Source organism: Eurypyga helias, unplaced genomic scaffold (assembly GCF_000690775.1).
Source record: "Eurypyga helias isolate BGI_N326 unplaced genomic scaffold, ASM69077v1 scaffold21211, whole genome shotgun sequence".
Classification (NCBI taxonomy): domain Eukaryota; kingdom Metazoa; phylum Chordata; class Aves; order Eurypygiformes; family Eurypygidae; genus Eurypyga; species Eurypyga helias.
This window is the reverse complement of record NW_010233012.1, coordinates 10,137-17,212: the sequence shown is the minus strand read 5'-3', so window position 1 is coordinate 17,212 and position 7,076 is coordinate 10,137. Positions and strand designations below refer to the sequence as shown.

The 7,076-nt window shown below is 38.5% G+C and overlaps 1 long non-coding RNA gene across 1 annotated transcript in view; it reads left to right on the top strand.

Moving 5' to 3' along the window:
- Positions 1-2,640: 2,640 nt before the first annotated feature.
- LOC104517060 overlaps positions 2,641-7,076 on the top strand; it is a 9,385-nt gene continuing 4,949 nt past the window's right edge. Inside the window, exon 1 of the long non-coding RNA XR_727964.1 lies at positions 2,641-3,111. This is a non-coding gene — a long non-coding RNA (uncharacterized LOC104517060). The remainder of the gene's footprint in view (positions 3,112-7,076) is intronic.

The following is a 7,076-nucleotide window of genomic DNA, read 5'->3' as shown; positions in this document are numbered from 1 at the left end:
ATTAGAAACCCAGTATCTTTTCCTAGCCTATGAAGACAGAAAAGCATCTCCAGCAACTAATTCAGAAAATTAGAGAAGGGTCTGGGGAGACCTTATTGCAGCCTTCCAGTACCTGAAGGGGGACTACAAGGAAGCTGTGAGGGGAGTTTTTACAAGGGTCTGTAGTGACAGGACAAGCGGTAATGGGTTTAAATTGAAAGTGGGGAGATTTAGATTAGATATCAGGAAGAAATTGTTCATGGAGAGGGCGGTGAAGCACTGGAACAGGTTGCCCAGAGATGTTGTGGATGCCTCATCCCTGGAAGTGTTCAAGGCCAGGCTGGATGAGGCTTTGAGCACCCTGGTCTAGTGGAAGGTGTCCCTGCCCATGGCAGAGGGGTTGGAACTAGGCGTTCTTTAAGGTCCCTTCCAACCCAAACCATTCTATGATTCTATGAAAATCTAATGAGGAAGGATCCACAGCTCCTGAGGAACACTTAGCTAAACTGACCAATGTAAGGGAGGTTTGAAACCGGGCCTTAAGCTAGGACACAGCAGTAAACTTTTAGAAGAATAATTCCATAGTGGAAATAGGAACTATAAATCAAAGAAATGTGTGTTGTGTTCTTTATACACAACAAATAGTTGGGATTCCTGTTTTAAGAATAGAGAACAACTCAACCTTAGCTTCAGAACACAACCTGCTATCCCATAATGCTTCCTATTCAAAATAGTATTATCTGGCATGCATTCCGCAACACAAACACATATGACTGCCTCTCTTTTCGTGTATGTCTTCTTTTATGGGACTAACAGCTCTTCCTTTCCCTTTCAGGAGCACATTTACAAACTGATGAAAAGTGATTCTTATCCTCGTTTTATACGATCCAGTGCCTACCAGGAGCTGCTACAGGCCAAGAAAAAGGTATTGGTCCATCTTGCCTTTGTCTTGCCACTGTGCAAAGCAGTGGTTATGTTTGCAACAATACTCAGTCTTCTCTCCCCTGTGCCAGTGCAACTGGATATCTGGTAGGTGACCAGCTTGGCGTGTTTGGAGGGTCACATACACACAGGAGTTCAATATACATATATGTGTATATATCCTGCATGTGGGCATGTTTCAATAAGTTAACCTAGCGAAACTTATTTTTATTTTTACATCCCATATTGTACTGTTTTCTCTGTTATGAAGCACCTTAAATTGCAAAGTGCTTAACAAATACATTAAAAAAAATAAAATAAAATCCCAGAATAGTCTTTCATGTTTGCAAGTTTGCTTATGTAATAAATGTTGTTCTCTTTATTCCACCTATAAGAGCTACAGAATGTGTTTAGAAACAATCTTATTCATACAAATAAGCTTCTAATTTCATCTTCAAATATAGGGACTGCCTAATTCTGTTTCTTTCGCTATTATTACATTATTAGTTTTGAGTAGGCTAGGAGTCTGACTTGAAAGACTGATCATGTCACACTTCGGCAGAGGGTCATGTCTTGGTATGTAATATTTGTTTAGAAAAGTCCAGATTATGGAATGAGTTCTGAATAGACACAGCCCAGAGAATGTGGAGCAGCTTGTGCAATGCAGATTTCTATAATGATAAATTATTTTATTAATGGGCTCTAAACAGTGATCTCCTAGAATCAGCTGGGAGCCCTGTGCCTTGCAAAATTAGGGCCCCGATCGTTACTGGCATGAGGTAGTTATTATCACCGTAGCATTCTATTGTTTATAATGCCAACCTAAAATTATATGAAAGTACTGTGTGATTTTGTTTTTTGTTCAAACATTGATTTCTGAAGATCCAATATAGAGAGATGTTGAAAATACCAGAAAGCTACAACTGTCCGTGTGAAGTCCTTAAGTTTGTGAATGTCAGTTCATTAACACAAGATGTGCACTTCATTGTTTCTTTTTATTTTCAGTTTTTCTTTTAAATCGAACCAGTTTCATTCCCATGAAAAAATTATTTTTGTCAAATACTGTATCTGCTTTGCCCATTCCCTGTTTTGCAGAGTCCCATTACAGCTTCATACCTGTGTTTGCTTCCTGATTTATACAAACTTTGGTTTGCAGTCCATTGTTTCATCAATCCTTTTCTACTCCATTTTGTCTTGCTTTTCTTTTTCCCTTCCTTTCTCTATTTGTTTCTTTTTTATTTATTTATTTTAAATTTAAGTTGGAAAACACACTGGATCGTCGAACATCTTTTGAGAAATTCACACGCAATGTGGTAAGTTTGTTGCCTCGGAAGACTAGTCAACCTGATGGGACATCCTTCTCCCCTCCTCCTCACTGATCCCTACTTTCCCTTTTTGCCTCCTTAACCTGACAGCTAAAAGTGTATTTATCACAGTTTGTGAATTTTCCTAGGAATGACAACTTTATAATGTGCTTTCATTACAACTGCTCCTCCTTAGTCCCTTTCCCACTGACCTCAATAGTCACACAAAGAGGAATGGACCTTTGGGAGCCATGCTTTTTGCATTAGGAAGCATGAAATTATTCACTTTCTTTTTTTTTTTAAGTCAATTATACTAAAGAATCTGTGAAAACCTGCTTGATGTTGTTTCTTTTTCTGGTGTCTCCCAAAATGCTAAGCCTAACAAAGTTTGAATACATTGAATTTCCCTCCTGTTTCCTTTTTATTTTACTAGAAAAGAGTTTGTCCCATTGTTTTTTTTTAATTGGGCACAGGGAAAAATATACAATAATTATTTCCCCACCTTCCTTAATGTCTAGCACAGCTTCTTCAGGACCAAAGAATTCATGCTGATGATGTGCAAAGGTTTGATTGGGATTTCATTTTGATAATGAACTACAAGAACTGATTTTTTTTTACATATATATATATAATTTTTGAAAGTTATTTCATGAAAATACAAAAAAAGAAGGCTGGTCAATTTGCTGTGGGCATTCTCTTGCCACCTGCTAAAACATCCACTGATTATCTAATATGTGGGATTCTTTTTACTTATCCGGTACCTTTGGATATTTTTTTAACGCTGTGACAGTTTGAACTAAAGCAATCAACGCATTTATTTTTGTAGGGCAGAAACATCCCTATTTTCCCATGCCATAAAAACTGTACACCAACACTGAGGGCGAGCACTAACCTGTTATGAAAAGAGGTAGAAAGATCTTGGATTATACTCAAGTTTGTCTGCATTGTTTGTTGAATTGTGGAGGTGACGCTGATGTGTGTGCGTGTGCGTCCGTGGCTTTTTCTGTGACCTGGTTAGTGAAGCTGTGTGCGTTGAAATGAAAAATATGAGAGCTTTCAGCAAAGATCATGGTTTTTGTTTTTTAGTTTTTAGGGAAGGAGAAGCAGTTCTCAGAAACTGCCTCCTGTATAATGGGGATCAAGAGTATTTCCCCAAGTATTTAAAATATATATACTTTCTAGTAATAATAATAATAATTAAAAAAAAACCAAACACAAAACCACAACAAAACCCACAAAAAAAAAAAAAGACAAAAAACCCAAATGCAGTGAAAAAAACAAAGTTTTGTGAGGCTGTGGGAATATCTCCCATGTCAAAACAAAACCATAATTCTTTAACTACTTTCTTATAGGTAAAGGCTTCCTGTAATATGCTTTGAATCCACTGTAATCAGGAAGATACCTGGATTCAATGGGACAAAGTCAATAAAGGACACTAAAAAGTAAATAAACAGCCACAAAGGAAACTATCCCAATGTTTGAAACAAAAACCCCTGTATTTTGCATGGTGGTGTTGCCATAGCATGTTTCAGTGTGATTTGTGTGTTGTCTAAGCAGGTTGGTCTATAAAACAACATTGTACATAACACTATACATGATAATTCCATAGGAAGTTCTGTATTGATAAAAGAGCCTATGTTAATAAAAGGGAGTGTAGGGGGTAGGTGGCAGGCACATCTGGGACCTCCGAGAGCCAGGCTTTTTCCCTGTTACAGTGGCTGGCATGCTGCAGTAACTATGTTTATTCGTGGGAGTTTAAACAGCCCACAGATCAGGAATTGGTTATGGTAAAGTGTATGTAAATAGGTAGCTGTAAGGAGTGAAATTGCAACCTGAAGGCAGATGTGAGGACAATACAGGGCAAAAAGCAAAAAAGTGAAGGCAGACTGGGAGACTCTCAGATGAGTGTCCAACAGTGCCTCACAGAGCAGCATTACAGATAAACCAGAGGCTCTGTGTGCAGATACTGGAGCATTACGCCCTGCAGGCGTGCCCCGTTTTCATCCTGCTGATCTTAGGGCAGAAGCACAAGAAGAGCGGGATGGCAGGCCCAATAAACCAGCTGTGTGCTAGACGTGGGAGTGAGGATCTCTGGATGTGGAGCATTAGTACTTCATCAGAAGAGGGCGATCTTTTTTTTCATGAAGTAACCTGTAAAATAAGAAGAAGTGGGTTTGCTTTTCCTCAAAACACACACCTGTGAATCCGGGTGGAGTCTGTCAAGTCGGGTCAGCTATGAAAGTAAAATGTGTCACTGCTAGCTCTATATTCTCTGTTAGATCAGCAGTTTTGAGGCTTGCAAATTAATCCCGAATGTCAGGATGCCTAAGTGCAAACCTTTTCTCCAAGACGACTGAATTCACATCACCTACTGCCCCAGGACCCCTTGCCACCAGGCATTCTTGCTCTTCCTTCCTTCTTCTCAGCTATGATTACTTTATAATATGCAATTATCTGCCTTGGGATGAGGGAAACATTTCTCAGAATATCCTACAGTGTACTGACTAACTTGTTCAGCTGTGAAATGAGGGACTGGGGTATAGATCTGTTCTTTTGATTAATACAGAAAATAGGTGTAAAACAGGTCTTCTACAACCTGGATAAATGTTGTCATCTCTAAATGATTTAATAAGGTGAAAATTGCCATTTCTCTTCTCCTCTGATGGTTTAGAAAATTTAGACTAATTTTCACTGTTTTTTTCCCACCGATACCAAAGTGGGTTTGTACTGAACTAAATTAGACCTCAGATTTTTCCATTTAAAGTGTTAAAAAAACCCACAATAACCTTGGTGGTGTCTAGGGACTGAGCCTGATGGGAAGACTTTATAATTCATAACCTGATTTGTTAAGATGGATGGAGACTGTAAGAGGCTCCTGATCAGTGATGACTGAAAGTGGGTTATACTTGTTACAAAAAGCATTTGTTAAACTAGGAAGTCCAGAAATTTTGTAAGGGCAATCCCTCTGTACTATTCCTTGAATTAAGTCATAATAAGCAGATATAATGAGTCATTATTCTAGTCTGATGGAGAAAATGAAAAGTGGAGTTATATAGACAAAAAAAAAAAAAGAAAACCCCAAAAAACAGGCTCAGCTTTGCATTTCTTTGACACTGCAGAGTTTTCTTCCCAGAAAACTCTCAGTAAGTCTGTGAGCTTTATGAAAGCCTTAAATGTTCATCTTAAAAAAAATGGCTATTTAGCTTGTTCAGTAGGTTTTATAGTGCAAAATTGCTAATGCCTTTGGCAGTCCACAACAGACAATATGAACAGTGTTAGAAACAGGTCTGATATAGATAAAGTAATAGCAAACTGGCATTTGCTACACATAATATTTATTAGTAAAAAATTAATAATTTCCCTCTGAGTAATAATTGCCTCACTCATTCACGCTCCCAGGTGTTGTGTGAAAATATAGAGCCTGTAGTCTTCTCATGTGCGTGCAGGTTTTGTGACAGTGGCAGACTAGTAGTCTGGGCAGAACACCTCTGTGAGCACTAGCTGGGTGCTTGGCTGTGATCACCAGTCTGGAAGCCTGAAACAAAGGGATCTCATTTACAGGAGAGGGGGATAATTTAATTTCCACCCTATGCAAATTATCTTGTCCCACCGGGAACCAAGTTTGTGGGGCAAGAAGGTACAGTCTCACTGCTCGGAGCTGCCTGGGGGGAGACACTCCATCATCACATGTGGTTGTTGCAAATTTGTGACGTTTTATGGAAATACAGCCAGTACAAAACAGACCAATCTCGGGTTAATTAAATTAAACTAGAGAGCCATCAGATGATAATTATCTTAACTCAAAACCTCATAAACAAGACTGTATTTAATAACTCTGAGTTTAAAAACATTATATTTTACATTACCAATACCCTTTCCAGACGTCTTCTCCCACTCAGCTGGAAAAACTTGTTTACCAGTGTTCTTCAATATTTTCCCCCTCCAAACCTTAGACCATTTCATGCATGAGTTGTGAAATGTGAAGGCTGTTGAACACAGCACATTTTCACAAAGACTCAATCCAATGTCACTTAGCATGACATAGCAAATTATAGTCTAGAGATGGAAATTAAAACTCAAAAAAAATAGCTTTCTCAGTTCTTAGCAGTGGGGTTATCTTTCTAGATGCTGGTGTAGTCTCTTGTTATGTTAAAATCTGTCCCTTTATTCAGAAACAAGGCACATAATAATTTCATCTGTTAATCAAGAAATTTTTCTGTATAAAGAGAGAAAATTTACGTACACAAGAGCCCTACCGTGCCAGAGCAAAAGTCCATCTAGCCCTGAAATCCCACCAAGGACTATATTTTTCTCAGGCATAGCATTGTGAATTAGACTTTTGAATTTACTTACAGGTTATTCATAAAACTTAAACCAAAAAAAAAAGCCAGTAAAAAAAAAATCACAAAGTTTCTTCCTTGACAAAAAATAATATGCCTTTGTAGAAATTAAGGCTTTTTTTCTTAGAAAAGGAAACAAAATACCTTATGGATATTTGGCTAAAAAGAACTGATGAAATAATTGAAATTTTAGTTTGGACTAATAATTAGTCCAAAAAATCTGGTTTTAGGGTTTTTTTAGGAATGATGCCCAGGCTAATGAGGAAAATCAAAAAGAGCATCTGTAGGACATGCCAGTGAGGACTGGCCTCCTTGTCGTGTTCGGCAGTCACTGGAGCTAAGCTGCACACTGCTGGAAGAGAAGGGCTGAGGAGTAGCACTTGCACAGCCAGGTTCATCTAAGCGAGGAGCCAGCACATGATGTCCAGGTATTAGGCCAGGGTCTGCCATTTCCCAGGTGACAAACATGTACCTGGGTCTGAAGCTATTTGCAGGAATGAGAACTGCAGAGAGGTACATTGAGGCGTCAGAC